The following is a 16960-nucleotide window of genomic DNA, read 5'->3' on the forward strand; positions in this document are numbered from 1 at the left end:
TGAGAGATATAGATATTAGCGTCAGTAGTGTTGAGAAACAGCTGAAATCGCTAAAACTGAACAAAGCCGGAGGGCCCAATGGAACCGTCTTTGATTCTATACAGAATTCTATACCGAATTAGACCCTCTTAACAATAATTTACCGTAGATCCCTCGAACAATAAAACCGTGACCAGTAGTTAGAAGAGAGTAAAGGTCAGAACCCATCTACATGAAGGGTAACTACCGACCAGCAACCTTGACATCCATAAGTTGTAGAATCTTAGGACACATTCTCAGCTAAAACGTAATGAGGAATAGAATGATCTCCTCCTTGCAGAACAGGATATATTCCAAAAAGATCGATCATGTGGGACCCAAATGGCGCTTTTCTCACAAGACGTCCTGAAACCCATAGATCAAGGCAGCCAGTTTCCCTAAAACATTTTACTCAGTACCAGACATACGCTTATTATCAAAAGTATGATCGTATGGGGTATCAAGGGAAATTTGTGACTGGATTGAGAATTTCTTGATAATAGGGATACATCATGTTACCTTGAAAGACGTAGATGAAACTATGCGTGTTCCGCAAGGAAGTGTGTTGGGACCCTTACTGTTCATGATATATGTTAATGACGTTGCAGACTTTTCGCAGATGATGCAGTTATCTATGATTCATTACTCTGTGAAAAAGAATGTGCAAATATTCATTCGGGTCTTGATGCGGTTCCAAACTGGTGCAAAGATTGGCATCTTGCTTTAAATGTACAGAAATGTGAAACTGTGCGCTTTACAAAACGAAAAAACATAGGATCCTGTGACCATAATATTAATGAGTCATAGTTGGAATCGGCCAACACATATAAATATCTTGGTGTAACGCTTTGTAGGGATATGAAATGGGATGATCACATAGGTTCAGTTGTGGGTAAAGTAGATGGTAGACAGGTTTATTGGTAGAATACTGGGGAAGTGCGATCTGTCTACAAAGGAGATTGCTTACAAATCACTTGTGATACCCATTGCTCAAGTGTATGGGAACCGCACCAAATAGGAATAACAGGGATATTGAACGTATACGCAGAAGGTCAGCACGAACGGTCACAGGTTTGTTTGACCGGTGGGAGAGTGTTACAGAGATGCTGAAGAAACTGAACTGGCAGACAGTTGAAGGTTGATGTAAATTATCCAGAGAAAGCCTACCTTAAATGTTTCAAGAACGACTTTTAAATAATGAATGAAGGAATATACTGCAACTCCCTACGTATGGCCCCCGTCGAGATGGAGAGGACAAGACTGGATCAACCACAGCGCCCAAAGAGGCATTTAAAGAATCATTCTTCCAGGCTCCATACGTGAATGGAACGGAAAGAAGCCCTAATGACTGGTGCAAAGAGAAGTATCCTTTACTGTGCGCGTCACAGAAGTATGTAAACTGTGGATGCAATTGTAGATGTAGATGAAATGTTGTGGAACTTGTTTTTGTAGTTTTTTATAAGATTATTTTAAGTGACTAGACTAAACTTGAATTGTAGATCAGCAAATATAAATCACTAGGGAATCGGAAATGGTTCGCAATTACTAAATATTATGGGAATTGCATGTACGTCCTGATGTCCATCTCTCCCCTCTTTCTGGCTATTTCCTCCTCCCCTTCTCTTTGTCCAGCTCCTCCTCTTTCCCCTGTTTTTGTCCCTCCTCCCTCTCACTGTCCATATCCTCCTCCCCCCCCCCCCCCTCTTTCCATTTTCTCCACGTCCCTCTCTCTGCCCATGTGCTCTTCCCCTCTCTGTCTGACCCTGAACCTCGTTTTTTATAACCTCGATTGGAAATTGAAGTCACTTAAAATGAATATGTAAATCGATTTTGATAATTAATATAAGGGATGAAGGAGAGATCTCTTCAGTTGCTAGACCTGTGACGACAGAAGCTCCAATGACAGTATTTCTTATAGTATTAATATGTGAAAAGATAGGATTGCAAAGCTTCGGATGATTCAGAGTCCAAAGTAGTATTCTAATCATAAGTCAAAAAGCCTGTAAATACAATATTCCTCTTTCCTCTCAAAACTGACTGCAAAGAACAAAACAGAACAGCAAATTCTTGTGTATATAGCCTCGGTTTAAAATTGAATAAGGAAAAAAAAATATGTGGAAGAAACATTTCGTCTATTGGTTTAAATGGCCTGATATCGAGTTACAACTGACTGCACAAAAGGAAACGAAGCCGCACAGCACATTTTCACAGCACAGCACTTTCTTTCTCTTTGAAAACAAAATCTGTAAATTGTTGTTTACAAAAATACGTAGCATATGTCCGTCTGAACGTTAGTAGAGTATCATGTAACAATTTGAAGCAAAACGGTCACGAACTTTTCGAGATTTTTGCTAAAAACGTTTCTCCTTTAGATTTGTAGTACATATTTATACATTACATAGATTTAAAACATATACAGCCATTGTCTGTCCGAAGGTTTATTAGAGCATCGTCTAAAGGACTGAAATAAATTAGTCACGAACTTTCCCCTTCACATATTACGTATTTATTTACTGCATACATTTAAAAGAAATAGGCAACCTATGTCCATGTGAAAGCTTATAAGAGTATTGTGTAAAAATAGGAACCAAATCGGTCAAGATCTTTTCGTGACTTTCACTAACAACATTTCCCCGTTATGTATTACATACGTATTTTTACCCCATACAAGGTTATTATAAATGATTGAAGCGATTTCATAAATTCACTGTAGGTACGTGAATTGACATATTGTCACAAAACGCTACAGTCGTATATAAAAGCCCAAAAAGAATTGTATCGTTGCAGCAGCACCTCATATTTCTACCATGAGAGTGCAGCAATGGGCAGTTATACAAGATGGCGACAGGTCGCGAGAAAGCGTACGTTCTGCTTGAAATGCATTCCAAACCTAACCCCATGTGATTTTTTTGTATGGGGTTATGTGAAATGTTTCATTGTGTACTCCTTCTCTGCCAACAGCCATACCAGAACTGCGACCTTGCATTAACAGCATTTTTGAACCAACTGATACGGACAAGCTGCGTCGAACGTGGATAGAACTTTATCATCGACTTGACATCTGTAGGAGGGGTGGAGAGCGCGGGGGAAAGTGAATACATGGAGCTCTTTTCATACGTGGAAAAGAACTTTTTGAGTTTTTTTATATCTGTGTAAAGCCCTATGACAATATGTCAAGTAGTATAGCAATAGCAAGTCTGTGAAATGGCTTCAATTATTTAAAATAACCTTGTATGTTCGCCTAGACGTTTATTGTAGTGTAGTATAAAAATAGGAAACAAATCGGTCAATAACTTTTTCCAAGGTATTTCTCTTTAATGTACTACATATATATCTATGTACCATATATATTTATGTGCCATATATATTAAAGAATATGTAGCCTATGTCAGTCCGAACGGTTAGTAAGGTATCGCGCAAATGTTTGAGTAAATCTGTCAGGAACTTCTTGAGGTGTTTGCTAGCAACGTTTCTCACCAATGTATTAAACATATATTAAAAAATATGTATTCTATGTCCGTCTGAACGGTTACTAGAGTATCGTGAAGAATTTAAAGTAAATCGGCCAAGTACTTTTCAAGACTTTTGGTAACAATATTAATTAATGTCTTGTCGCTATATAGTAAGTATAGATAGATATATTTCGGTGTTAATTAATTTAAGTAAAATGTAGCCTGTGTCTGTCCGAATGTATACTAGAGCATCGTTAAAAAATGTGACGTTAATAGATCAAGAACTTTTCGAGATTTTTGGTAACAACTTTAAACAACGACAGCAGCTTACATCCATATACCGTTCATATTTTATAAAACTATGTAGCTCATGTCTGTCCGAATGTTTATTGGGGCATCGTGTAAAAATCTGAAGTAAATTTGTCAAGAACTGTTAGAGGTTTCCGATAACGATGTTAAACTACAACATGTCTACAAATAGTATTATATATTAGCAAGCTAATGAATAATACTATACATACGTTTGTTAATTTCCCCTTTCTCTTTTATTTATTTAGTTAAAATTATTATCATCAGATTCATTCTTAAGTGTGTAAGAAGTGTTAGTGGAGAACACAGTACCATAGTGCAATAAACTGTACAGTAATCTGGATATGTCATCGAGAATTGTTTCTTCGTTGGTTGAGGTTATTGCGGATTCCAAATTGTCAATATCTATGATATACTGCACCAGCTATGCTCCAAATTCTGCTCTTTTTTGACTCTCAAACTGTATTTCTAGGTTACCAATATATGTTATGCATCAACGAGTGAAATGGCACAGTGATTAAGATACTTAACTTGCATTCTAGGCGAGCTGATACCGAGTCCTCGCCAGCCATTTCGATTTAGATTTTATCTACGTTCATCAAATCGCTTCAGACGAGTGCCGCAATAGTTTGCTTGAAATAGGCGTGGCCAGTTTCGCCTCTTCTTTGTCCAAAACAGAAATTGTTCTCTCTCTCTCTCTCTCTCTCTCTCTCTCTCTATTGCTGTATTAATTTCATCTCGATGGGTTACTAAATACTTCACACACTAAGCTACAAAATGAGTCGCAAGAATTTGGTGGTAACTGAAGGAGGTATTGGGCATCATAATATAATGGAGATCCGTTATGGTGAAATCATAGAATTTCATAAGACTGTATTCTACTCTGTAAGCATATCAGCTACAAAATATCATGAACGTCTTTCGGATGGATGTTCTCCTTTGCTTACGGATAGGGAAAATTTGCTTATTCTGCAAGTCAGTTACCAAAACTCTGTACAGCACAAGCAGCGCCTACATTCCAGAATGGATCTTTTATCCTCTAGCATAGTTCCTGGCACATTAAATCCCCGTAGATGGTGCGTTAGTCCAGCAAGATAAACGGGAGAGCTTCTGTGAGGTTCGGAAAGTAGGTGAGAAGTACCAGCAGAATTAAAACAATGACGGTGTGTCGTGAATCATACCCGGATAGCTTAGTGGGTAAGAGCGCCGGATGCAAATGGGAAGATGCCGGGTTGGCGATCCGATCCGCCACTGAGCTACTCCCAAACATTTTACGGTTGCTTCTAAGTAGCTAACTACATCTACATGGTTTCTTTACATAAATGTTACTGGAAATTTACAGAGTGTCATAGAACCTGTATTAGAAGCGCCATACCATAAATAAACGCTTTCTGATAAAAGAAATCTAGAAGTGTGTCAAACAGAAAATAAACAGTCGTAAATAAAGGTATCCTGAAAAAAGAATTCTGGCATTTTGACAAATGGAACATGGATACTACGGCAACTGGAATTTGCAGACTGTGTTCTTATTAGCACATTAAATGGTGCTTGACTACGTCCCAAATGCGAAATGCCTACTTATCCAAATATTTTCATACACCACGTAGTTGTATCTTTATCTAGAAAACAGTCGCAAATTCATGTTGCGGATATGTGTGACTTTACATACAACCTGTCAAACCTATCCACAGGGTACAATCCAACATTCCATCTTCTTTCCTCGGGTTGTACGATGCGCCCAGATTTAATGCCATACACGGGCTCGAGGACAATAGGATCGACTGAAGCTAATAATCGGGCCTTTACTTGTCCTCTTCGCTACGGCTTCTCTATTGTTGTGGCCATGTCCCGTTTCTATTGTCGACATCCTTTCTTTCGTTGTTGCTGCTTATTGCATTGCGCGGAGCAAAAATGTCTTCAATATTTATTAATTAAAATTACATGTGTGTGCTTGCGCTCATGTGTGTGTGCGTGCGCTCATGTGTGTGTGTGTGTGTGTGTGTGTGTGTGTGTGTGTGTGTGTGGGTTGGTGGGTGTGTGTGAGTTTGGACGTGTAAGTATCTACGTACTTACTGCACGTGTATTCCAGCACGTCTGGAACATCTGTAGCTATTTAAACCAAATTTGGTACACACATGAGTTAGTAGCTGTGTGACATCACAACAACGATGTTCATGAATACATTACATAATTTGCGTACTAAGCACATACTGCGAATTACAATCCACATACCTCTTTTAAATCACGCAGAAATACAATTCAAATAATCAATCTATTGTAAACAGCGCTGGCTGATGACCGCATTATTTGTATGGAAAAATCCGAGACTCTTAGCTACAAAAGTGTATCATTTATAATTACCGACTTCGGTCTGACAGTCAAGACGGTGAGTTAGTGTCGTACATCAAACTCGTATCAAAAACAGTTTGTAAACTACAAAAGCATAACAACACTGCAACGTCCGTCCGGAAGAAGAAACTGGCCAGAAAAATGTAAGTATCAAGGATACATGTTAAATAACTGCACAACGAGGGATTTAGCTGAAATGGCTGTTATTTTATCAGCCATTTATTATTATCTGCAGTAGTATTGTAGTACCAAACAAAAGTAAGAAGTGACCTCTGCGTAACTGTTTAATTTTTATAGCATACAACATAACGGCGACAGTATACGCGAACAATTGCGCTAAGCTCTATCTAGCCGTAATTATATGTATGTGTAACTTACTGGTAGTAGCAGGTTTTCTTAATTCTTGATTAAGTGACTAATAAGCAAAGCCAAAAAAAGAAAAAAAAACGTAACTAAATAACTGATGCACGTCTGTTAAATACAAATTGTTTCGAAGGTGAAGTTCACATGACAATACCAGAGTCAATCTTTAACTGCTGGTTTCTCGCAGCAAAGTATTGTCTATGGCGTTCCGTCATCGCGTATTGTCAGCATATATTAAAAAAAAAGTGATATTCCCACTGTAGTAATTTTGCTTTGTTTCATCGTAGTACAACGATCGAAATGACAAGGAAAGCTTATATGATATCTTCTCAGGTTAAAAACTATGACTTAATTTTTTGTTTAGCGCAACGATTCACGTTACCCGACCACAGAGTAAAATTAGGTGTACTTTATTCTTTTTCAGTTTTTACGTTAACCACTGGATTAGGCTGTAACATTATTTTTTCAATTAAGGAAGGTAAAAGGGCATACTCTCAGTTGTTATATTTCATCTAAATCCTACTTCTTTCACTGTCTACTGCTCTCTGCAATCTATTCCATATACAGCAAAACCACCGTAAACCCTAGCTAGTTGCGATGCAAGAAAAATACTTATAGCATGTCAGCATTACTGCACAATTGCTGTATTGGTCATTGAATAAGAAGCCATCAGCTGGTAAACTAACGATTTTATTTGACGTGTTTCGGGGTCAACCCATCATCAGATTATAACGAACATCTTGGTGATCAGATATATAAAGGCGTAATACAGTTTGTTTGACAGCTTTGTTTGTTACTTACTGTCTTTATATAGCTTATCACCAAGATGGTCATGATAATCTGATGTCGGGTTCTCAGCGAAACGCGTCCAATAAAGTCATTTGTTTATCAGCTGTGGCTTCAAATTCGGTGACCACTGCACCAGCAACTACTGATTTGCAATTTGGTCGCATTCTTTTTGCATGACTATGTCACACTTACAAGCATAATATGTAGGATGAAGCATAACTCCGCAGACGAACTTTAGAATTGGAAGTATGAACCAAAACAACAACAAAAAACCTAGTAAACATGGGCTGCAAAATGCGTACCTTAAGAACTACGAGCGTTTGTTCATCTTCGATAGTGCAACACGTCTCTTATACTGTAGGCTTTTTGCTTTCCCCATTTTGAGATGGAGTAGTGTAAACCAAATCAAGAAAAAAATTAGGTAAACATTGGCTCTAAAATGCATGCCTTGAGGGCTATGAGCACTTGATCAGTAGAGGAGAGGTGTTTCTCAGTAGCGAAGATGATTAAGTGCCCACAGCTCTTAAGGTATGCTTCTTGGGACCCATGTTAACTGGACATTTTTTCTTGTTTTGTTCCATACTACCTCACAAAATATGGAAAGGGAAGAACTTGCGATAGAAGAGATGTTTCTCCCAGAAGCGAAGGTTAATAAGTGCTCATAACCCTTAAGGTATGCGTTTTACAGCTGATGTCTACGAGATATTATACTGAGTGCACTATCCGAAAAACCTCGAGCAATTAAACAGAGAACCGACTCGTGGAGATAACATCTTGGACCTACTGATAACAAACAGACCCGAACTTTTCGACTCTGTAAGTGCAGAACAGGGAATCAGTGATCATAAGGCCGTTGCAGCATCCCTGAATATGGAAGTTAATAGGAATATAAAAAAAGGGAGGAAAGTTTATCTGTTTAGCAAGAGTAATAGAAGGCAGATTTCAGACTACCTAACAGATCAAAACGAAAATTTCTGTTCCGGCACTGACAATGTTGAGTGTTTATGGAAAAATTTTAAGGCAATCTTAAAATGCGTTTTAGACAGGTACGTGCCGAGTAAAACTGTGAGGGACGGGAAAAACCCACCGTGGTTCAACAACGAAGTTAGGAAACTACTGCGAAAGCAAAGAGAGCTTCACTCCAAGTTTAAACGCAGCGAAAACCTCTCAGACAAACAGAAGCTAAACGATGTCAACGTTAGCGTAAGGAGGGCCATGCGTGAAGCGTTCAGTGAATTCGAAAGTAAAATTCTATGTACTGACTTGACAGAAAATCCTAGGAAGTTCTGGTCATACGTTAAATCAGTAAGTCGCTCGAAACAGCATATCCAGACACTCCGGTATGATGATGGCATTGAAACGCGTAAAGCTGAAATACTAAACACCTTTTTCCAAAGCTGTTTCACAGAGGAAGATCGCAGCAGTTCCTTCTCTAAATCCTCGCACAAACGAAAAAATGACTGACATCGAAATAAGTGTCCAAGGAATAGAAAAGCAACTGGAATCACTCAACAGAGGAAAGTCCACTGGACCTGACGGGATACCAATTCGATTCTACACAGAGTACGCGAAAGAACTTGCCCCCCTTCTAACAGCCGTGTACCGCAAGTCTCTAGAGGAACGGAAGGTTCCAAATGATTGGAAAAGAGCACAGGTAGTCCCAGTCTCCAAGAAGGATCGTCGAGCTGATGCGCAAAACTATAGACCTATATCTCTGACGTCGATCTGTTGTAGAATTTTAGAATATGTTTTTTGCTCGAGTATCATGTCGTTTTTGGAAACTCAGAATCTACTCTGTAGGAATCAACATGGATTCCGGAAACAGCGATCGTGTGAGACCCAACTCGCTTTATTTGTTCATGAGAAAATATTAGATACAGGCTCCCAGGTAGGTGCTATTTTCCTTCCGGAAGGCGTTCGATACAGTTCCGCACTGTCGCCTGTCAAATAAAGTAAGAGCCTACGGAATATCAGACCAGCTGTGTGGCTGGATTGAAGAGTTTTTAGCAAACAGAACACAGCATGTTGTTATCAATGGAGAGACGTCTACAGGGGAGTGTTATGGGACCATTGCTTTTCACAATATATGTAAATGACCTAGTAGATAGTGTCGGAAGTTCCATGCGGCTTTTCGCGGATGATGCTATAGTATACAGAGAAGTTAGTGGCAACTGGCCCTTAACATAAACAAATGTAATGTATTGCGATTACATAGAAAGAAGGATCCTTTACTGTATGATTATATGATAGCGGAACAAACACTGGTAGCAGTTACTTCTGTAAAATATCTGGGAGTATGCGTGCGGAACGATTTGAAGTGGAATGATCATATAAAATTAATTGTTGGTAAGGCGGGTACCAGGTTGAGATTCATTGGGAGAGTCCTTAGAAAATGTAGTCCATCAACAAAGGAGGTGGCTTACAAAACACTCGTTCGACCTATACTTGAGTATTGCTCATCAGTGTGGGATCCGTACCAGATCGGGTTGACGGAGGAGATAGAGAAGATCCAAAGAAGAGCGGCGCGTTTCGTCACAGGGTTATTTGGTAACCGTGATGGCGTTACGGAGATGTTTAGCAAACTCAAGTGGCAGACTCTGCAAGAGAGGCGCTCTGCATCGCGGTGTAGCTTGCTCGCCAGGTTTCGAGAGGGTGCGTTTCTGGATGAGGTATCGAATATATTGCTTCCCCCTACTTATACCTCCCGAGGAGATCACGAATGTAAAATTATAAAGATTCGAGCGCGCACGGAGGCTTTCAGACAGTCGTTCTTCCCCCGAACCATACGCGACTGGAACAGAAAAGGGAGGTAATGACAGTGGCACGTAAAGTGCCCTCCGCCACACACCGTTAGGTGGCTTGCGGAGTATAAATGTAGATGTAGATTTTGTCCTTATTCTGGTCGAAACTGTCTCCTTGGAAAGTCTGTCGGTGGATTTCTGCTTCACTCTGAATGTACACATTGAAATAAGCCACACACTTCTCGTTTGGGCCGCGTCTAAACTAAATCCCGCTCACATAGAAATAATCACTCTATTGTAAATTCTGTGGCAACGTGTCCAGAAAAGGATGCATAACCTTAATTAAACTTCTGCCTCTCAAACTAACTTCCATAATCGTCAATCGGCGAAAATCTGTCGTCCGCGTTAAAGAGTCTGTTTCGTAGTACTTCTCATCCTCAACTCTCGACAAATTTAAGTACGATAGCTCCTGTACGACATAAATTGCCTATGGTTTATTGTGCTTCGTCTTCGTCTCTTATTCATAAGCGAACGTTTCGGACACTGCTTTCACCCTTGTGCTGCATTTCGTGCTCCAGCGCTGTTAGCTGCATGGCTTACAAAACACTCTGCTCGCCAGCCTCTCATGCCATGTAACCTACAGCCGTCATGCTACTGTTACCTCTATTGCTTTCTTTGCTAAGCTTTTTTTAAGTACACTTACGCTGAGGTAGCAGTCGTGACATAACGATATTCCCATGTACAAATGGCAGTGGTATCGCGTACAGAAGGATTAAAAGGGGCAATGCATTGGCGGAGTTGTCATTTGTGCCCAGGTGATTTATGTGAAAAGCTTTCCAAAGTGATTATGACCGCATGACGGAAATTAACAGCCTTTGAACGCCGAATGGTAATTAGAGCTAGACGCATGGGGCATCCTATTTCGGAAATCATTAGGGAATTCATTATTCCGAGATCCACAGTGTCAAGAGTGTGCCGAGAATATCAAATTTCCACGGACGCAGTGGTAGACAGCTTCCACTTAACGATCGAGAGCAGCGGCTTTTGCGTACAGTTGTCAGTGCTAACAGACAAGCAACACTGCGTGAAATAACCGCAGAAATCGATGTGAGACGTACGATTAACATATCCGTTAGGGCAGTGCGGCGAAATGTGGTGTTAACGGGCTATGACAACAGACGACCGACGAGAGTGGCTTTGCTGACAGCACAACATCGCTTGCAGCACCTCTCCTGTACTTGTGATCGTATCGGTTGGACCCTCGACAACTTAACAGTGGCCTGGTCTGAAGTGTCCCGATTTCAGTGGGTAAGAGCTGATGGTAGAGTGCGAGTGTGTTGTAGACTCCACAAAGTCAAAAAAAAAAAAAAAAAAAAAAGTGTTCAATGTGTGTGAAATCTTATGGGACTTAACTGCTAAGGTCATCAGTCCCTAAGCTTACCCACTACTTAACCTAAATTATCCTAAGGACAAACACACACACCCATGCCCGAGGGAGGACTCGAACCTCCGCCGGGACCAGCTGCACAATCCATGACTGCAGCGCCTGAGACCGCTCGGCTAATCCCGCGCGGCCACGAAGTCATGGACCCAAGTTGTCAACAAGACACTGGCTTCATAATTTTGTGGGCTGTGTTTACATGACATGGACTGGGTCCTCTGGTCCAAATGCACCGATATTGACTGGAAAAGCTTATGTTCTTCTACTTGGAGACTATCTGCAGCCATTCGTGGGCATTGTTCCTAGACATCGATGGAATTTTTATAGATGAAAATGCTCGATGTCACCGGACCACAATCGTTATCGATTGGTTTAAAGGCGATTCGAGCGAATGATTTGGCCCTCCCCTTTCCCAGTCAGTTGGTGCACAACACCCTGCACTGGCAACAGTTTCGCAATTATAGACGGCTATAGAGGCAGCGTGGAGGAGGAGGAGGAGGAGGAGGAGATTAGTGTTTAACGTCCCGTCGAGAACGAGGTCATTAGAGACGGAGCACAAGCTCGGATTAGGGAAGGATGGGGAAGGAAATCGGCCGTCCCCTTTCTAAGGAACCATCCCGGCATTTGCCTGAAGCAATTTAGGGAAACCAAGGAAAACCTAAATCAGGATTGAACCGTCGTCCTCCCGAATGCGAGTCCAGCGTGCTAACCACTGCGCCACCTCGTTCGGTGAGGCAGCGTGGCTCAATATTTGTCCAGGGGACTCCCAACGACTTTGTGAGTCCATGCCACGCCGAGTTCCTGTGTTACGCCGAACAAAAGCAGGCACGAGACGATATTACGTGGTATCCCACGACTTTTGTCATCTCTGTATAGGTTTTTCGTGATTTCTCTAAATCGCTCCAGAAAGATGCTGCGAATCCAGTGACCTACCTGTCGACAGGACCTGAACTCTTATCTACCTAACCGCATCTAGTGAGCAGTTCTTGCTACAGCAGTAGCTGTCGCAATTGTTGCGAAACGAGTAAAGTCTTAGCCGGGCAAACTCTCTCGGTGAACAGGACGACGCTACAAGCGTTCCTCTGCGTCAGGGAGCTGTCGGGAGCCGTCGGCCACTTCAGGTGGCGTGTGTAAACAGCTGGCCGTGGAGCCGCCGTAAACCAGACGGGCGGTCGGTGAGATACTGTCGGCGATTTATGCTTCAATAAAGTGGCGGGCACTCAGCCTGTGGAACCGGCCGCCGCCCTCTCAAACGGCCTGCTAATCGCCCTCGCTAAATGTCTGATCTCTGCTGTGCCAGGGCCACCAGTCCTAAACGCCGCTCTAATGGCTTTCGAATCACAAAGAGCGCAAGAGTGGTGCACTCAAAATAGATACTGAGTAGGCGGAAAAATAACGTCAGAGTGCGGAATCAGACATAGAGACGCAATAGCTTCTGGCCGAGCACAAAGGCCAGTTTTAGTTTACCAACAAATTCAATTATGTAAGTTGTAAAAGTAGACTACTGCCCGTTAAAATTGCTACACCAAGAAGAAATGCATATGATAGACGGGTATTCATTGGACAAATATATTATACTAGAACTGACTTGTGATTACATTTTCACGCAATTTTGAGTGCATAGATCCTGAGAAATCAGTACCCAGAACAACTTCCTGGCCGTAATAACGGCCTTGATACGGCTGGGCATTGAGTCAAACAGAGCTTGGAAGGCGTGTACAGGTACAGCTGCCCAGGCAGCTTCAACACGATACCACAGTTCATCAGGAGTAGTGACTGGCGTATTGTGACGAGCCAGTTGCTCGGCCACCATTGACCAAGCGTTTTCAGTTGGTGACAGATCTGGGTACTGTGCTGGCCAGGGCAGCAGTCGAACATTTTCTGTATCCAGAAAGGCCCGTACAGGACCTGCAACATGCGGTCGTGCATTATCCTGCTGACATGTAGGGTTTCACAGGGATCGAATGAAGGGTAGAGCCACGGGTCGTAACACGCCTGGAATGTAACGTCCACTGTTCAATGTGCCGTCAATGCGAACAAAAGGTGACCGAGACGTGTAACCAATGGCACTCCATACCGTCAACCCAGGTGATACGCCAGTATGGCGATGACGAATACACGCTTCCAATGTGCGTTCACCGCGATGTCGTCAAACACGGTTGCGACCATCATGGTGCTGTAAACAGAACCCGGATTCATCCGAAAAAATAGCGTTTTGCCGTTCGTGCACCCAGCTTCGTCGTTGAGTAAACCATCGCAGGCGCTCCTGCGTGTGATGCGGCGTTAAGGGTAACCGCTTTCATGGTCTCCAAGCTGATAGTCCATGCTGCTGCAAACGTCGTCGAACTGTTCGTGCAGATGGTTGTTGTCTTGCAAACGTCCCCATCCGTTGACTCAGGGTCGAGACCTGGCTGCACGATCCGTTACTGCCATGCGGATAAGATGCCTGTCATCTCGACTGCTAGTGATACGAGGCCATTGGGATCCAGCACGACGTTCCGTATTACCCGCCTGAACCCACCGATTCCATATTCTGCTAACAGTCATTGGATCTCGACCAATGCGACCAGCAATGTCGCGATACGATAAACCGCAATCGCGTTAGGCTACAATCCGACCTTTATCAAAGTCGGAAACGTGACGGTACGCATTTCTCCTGCTTACACGAGGCATCGCTACAACGTTTCACCAGGCAACGCCGGTCAACTGCTGTTTGTGTATGAGAAATCGGTCGGAAACTTTCTTCATGTCAGCACGTTGTAGGTGACGCCACCGGCGCCAACCTTGTGTGAATTCTCTGAAAAGCTAATCATTTCCATATCACAGCATCTCCTTCCCCTCAGTTAAATTTCGCGTCTGTAGCACGTCATCATCGTGGTGTAGCAATTTTAATGGCCAGTAGTGTATTAACGGTAGACAGATTTGAAGTATCGTCTGACAGAACATGTACACGAGGACGCGTGATTTACATACGAAACCGAAAACATCCGCTCACACTTCTCGTAACTGAATTGTCGCCAACTTGCTTACCTCGTATCTCGTAGACCCTGCCCCAGTTATTTTCCTCTCCGGTGGCCGCGAGCTCTAACACTTAGGCAATAAACACTTCATAATAATGTAGCAAGTGGGTAGGTTTAAATGCTAAGCTTAATAAGAATCGCAAAACGTTAGGATGACAGCTAATTTTGTTTTATTTGTACAATCGCAAAATTAGCAAAATGATTTCTTGAGCCAGTCTATCGCTAATATCCATAACAAGATCCCCGGTCTTTTATAATCAGCTCCCGAGCACCGCAAAAGTCACAAAATGCTTCACACACTCTTAGAATCGACACAAGATCGTACAAATGTTTTTCGAGGCACCTTTAAAAATTAATTCTCTCTTTATGCAGAGTAGCACTTCATACACTATTTGGCGTGTTGCAACCTCGAAAATCGATAGTAGACTGGCTTGGAATGACACAGCATCGCGCAAGTGCGTCCACCGAGACAATTTTTCAACAAACGTTTCCGTCTTTACATGAGATCAGATTTTATACGCAGATTCATGTATTACCTCCTCGGAAACCTATCGTAGACCAGTAGTGAGCTCTTTTAGGAGTTTGACGCCGCCGCTTTAGGGCATACATGTGATTCGTCTATCCTTTCCATCGGTAATAACTGACAGCAATAAAATTTGTAATTAGCATTTCCTGATGAATTGAGTGATATTGAAATCATTATAAACACGTTCTCAATGCAAGTAACGATATCCCCATGATTGGATCTTTCTCGGTGCCCAGCGTTGTAGGTGAATCCTCATTGTCTCTCCCTGTTTCAGTACGATACGGCTCTTGCTCGCCCGCACATTTTCACGCTATGTGACCATCGAGCGCGTCGTTCGTTGAGTCTGCCTTGTGATCCTGTTCCTTTGCTAGCCTCCCGTAACAACATCATCCAATATCGTGCTTTAAATATAGTAACTAGAATGAAATAAAATTGGACGGGGATTTGGCATGAACGCGGAAGATGCTGTATAGTTCTGTGACAGTTGTCATTGATATCTTCTCAGTGGTTATGCCGTCGGCCTCGATAGTTGCCGGCACGGTAGCTCAACGTGTTCGGTCAGAGTCAGAGAGCTGCGTGCTCTCTGCAATAAAAAAACAGAGTCAAGGAATCAACGATCAACCTGAACGGATGTCTTATGACGTCCGGCCAGACCAAACGCAACGAACTATATCGAAAAAAAAAAAGGTAGCTGAATGGTCAGCGTGTCGGACTGCCGTCCTAAGGGGCCTGGATTCGATTTCCGGCTGGGTCGGGGATTTTCTCTGTTCAGGGACTGGGTGTCGTATTGTCTTCATCATGATTTCGTCCCCATCCGGCGCGCAGGTCGCCCAATGTGGCGTCGAATGTAATAAGACCTGCACCAAGGCGGCCGGACCTGCCCCGTAAGGCGCCTCCCGGCCAGTGACGCCAAACGCTCTTTTCCATTTTTCCAGTGGTCATGCCGCGTCATATTCTTGTTCAAACGTCTTCAGTGGTATCCGTTACCATCCCTGTGTGCGACCTTCTTCATGATTCCAGCTCTCATTTGTACTCAGATGATTCATGTGAGAAACTTTCCGAACTGATTATGACCGCACGACAGAAATTAACAGCCTTTGAACACGGAATGGTAGTTGGAGCTACACGCATGGGAGATTCCATTTGGATATCGTTAGGGAAATCAGTATTCCGAGATCCACAGCGTCAAGAGCGTGCCGACAATACCGTATTCCAGACATTGTACGCCTGCTGAGCTGGGTGGTAAACTAGCCGGGTTCCATTCCCGGACGGGTTGGAGATTTTCTTGGGAACTGGGTGTTGTGCTGTCCTCTTTATCATTTCATCCTTGTCACTGGCGCGCAAGTCGCCCACTGTGGCCCATTTCCCCGGATGGGGCCTCCCGGCCAACAATGCCATACGCTCATTTCCATTTTTTCCAGGTATTACCTGTCACGGCGGACAATGCAATGGCCGACGGTTTCACTTAACGACCGAGAGCAACGGCTTTCGCTTAGAGTTGTCTGTGCTAACAGACAAACAACACTACGTGAAATAACCTCAGAAATCAATGAGGTACAATACGCGTATCCGCTAGGACAGTGTGGCGATATTTGGCATTAATGCACTATGGCAGCAGACGACCGTCGCGAGTATCGTTGCAAACGGCACGACAACGCCAGCAGCGCCTCTCCTGAGCTCGTGACCATATCGGTTGGACCCTACACGACGGAAACCGTGCACTAATCATGTGAGTACCGATCTCAGTTGGTAAGAGCTCATGGTATGGTTCGAATGTGGTGCAGACACCACGGTCCCATGGACATGTTAACAAGGCACTGTGCAAGCTGGTGGTTGCTCCATAATGGCGTGTTCCGTGTATACATGAAATTGAGTGGGTCCTCTGGTCTAGCTGAACCGATATTGACCGGAAATGGTTATGTTCCGCAACTTGGAGACGGTCTGCAGCCATT

The sequence above is a fragment of the Schistocerca serialis genome, chromosome 5 (assembly GCF_023864345.2).
Source record: "Schistocerca serialis cubense isolate TAMUIC-IGC-003099 chromosome 5, iqSchSeri2.2, whole genome shotgun sequence".
Taxonomy (NCBI): Eukaryota; Metazoa; Arthropoda; class Insecta; order Orthoptera; family Acrididae; genus Schistocerca; species Schistocerca serialis.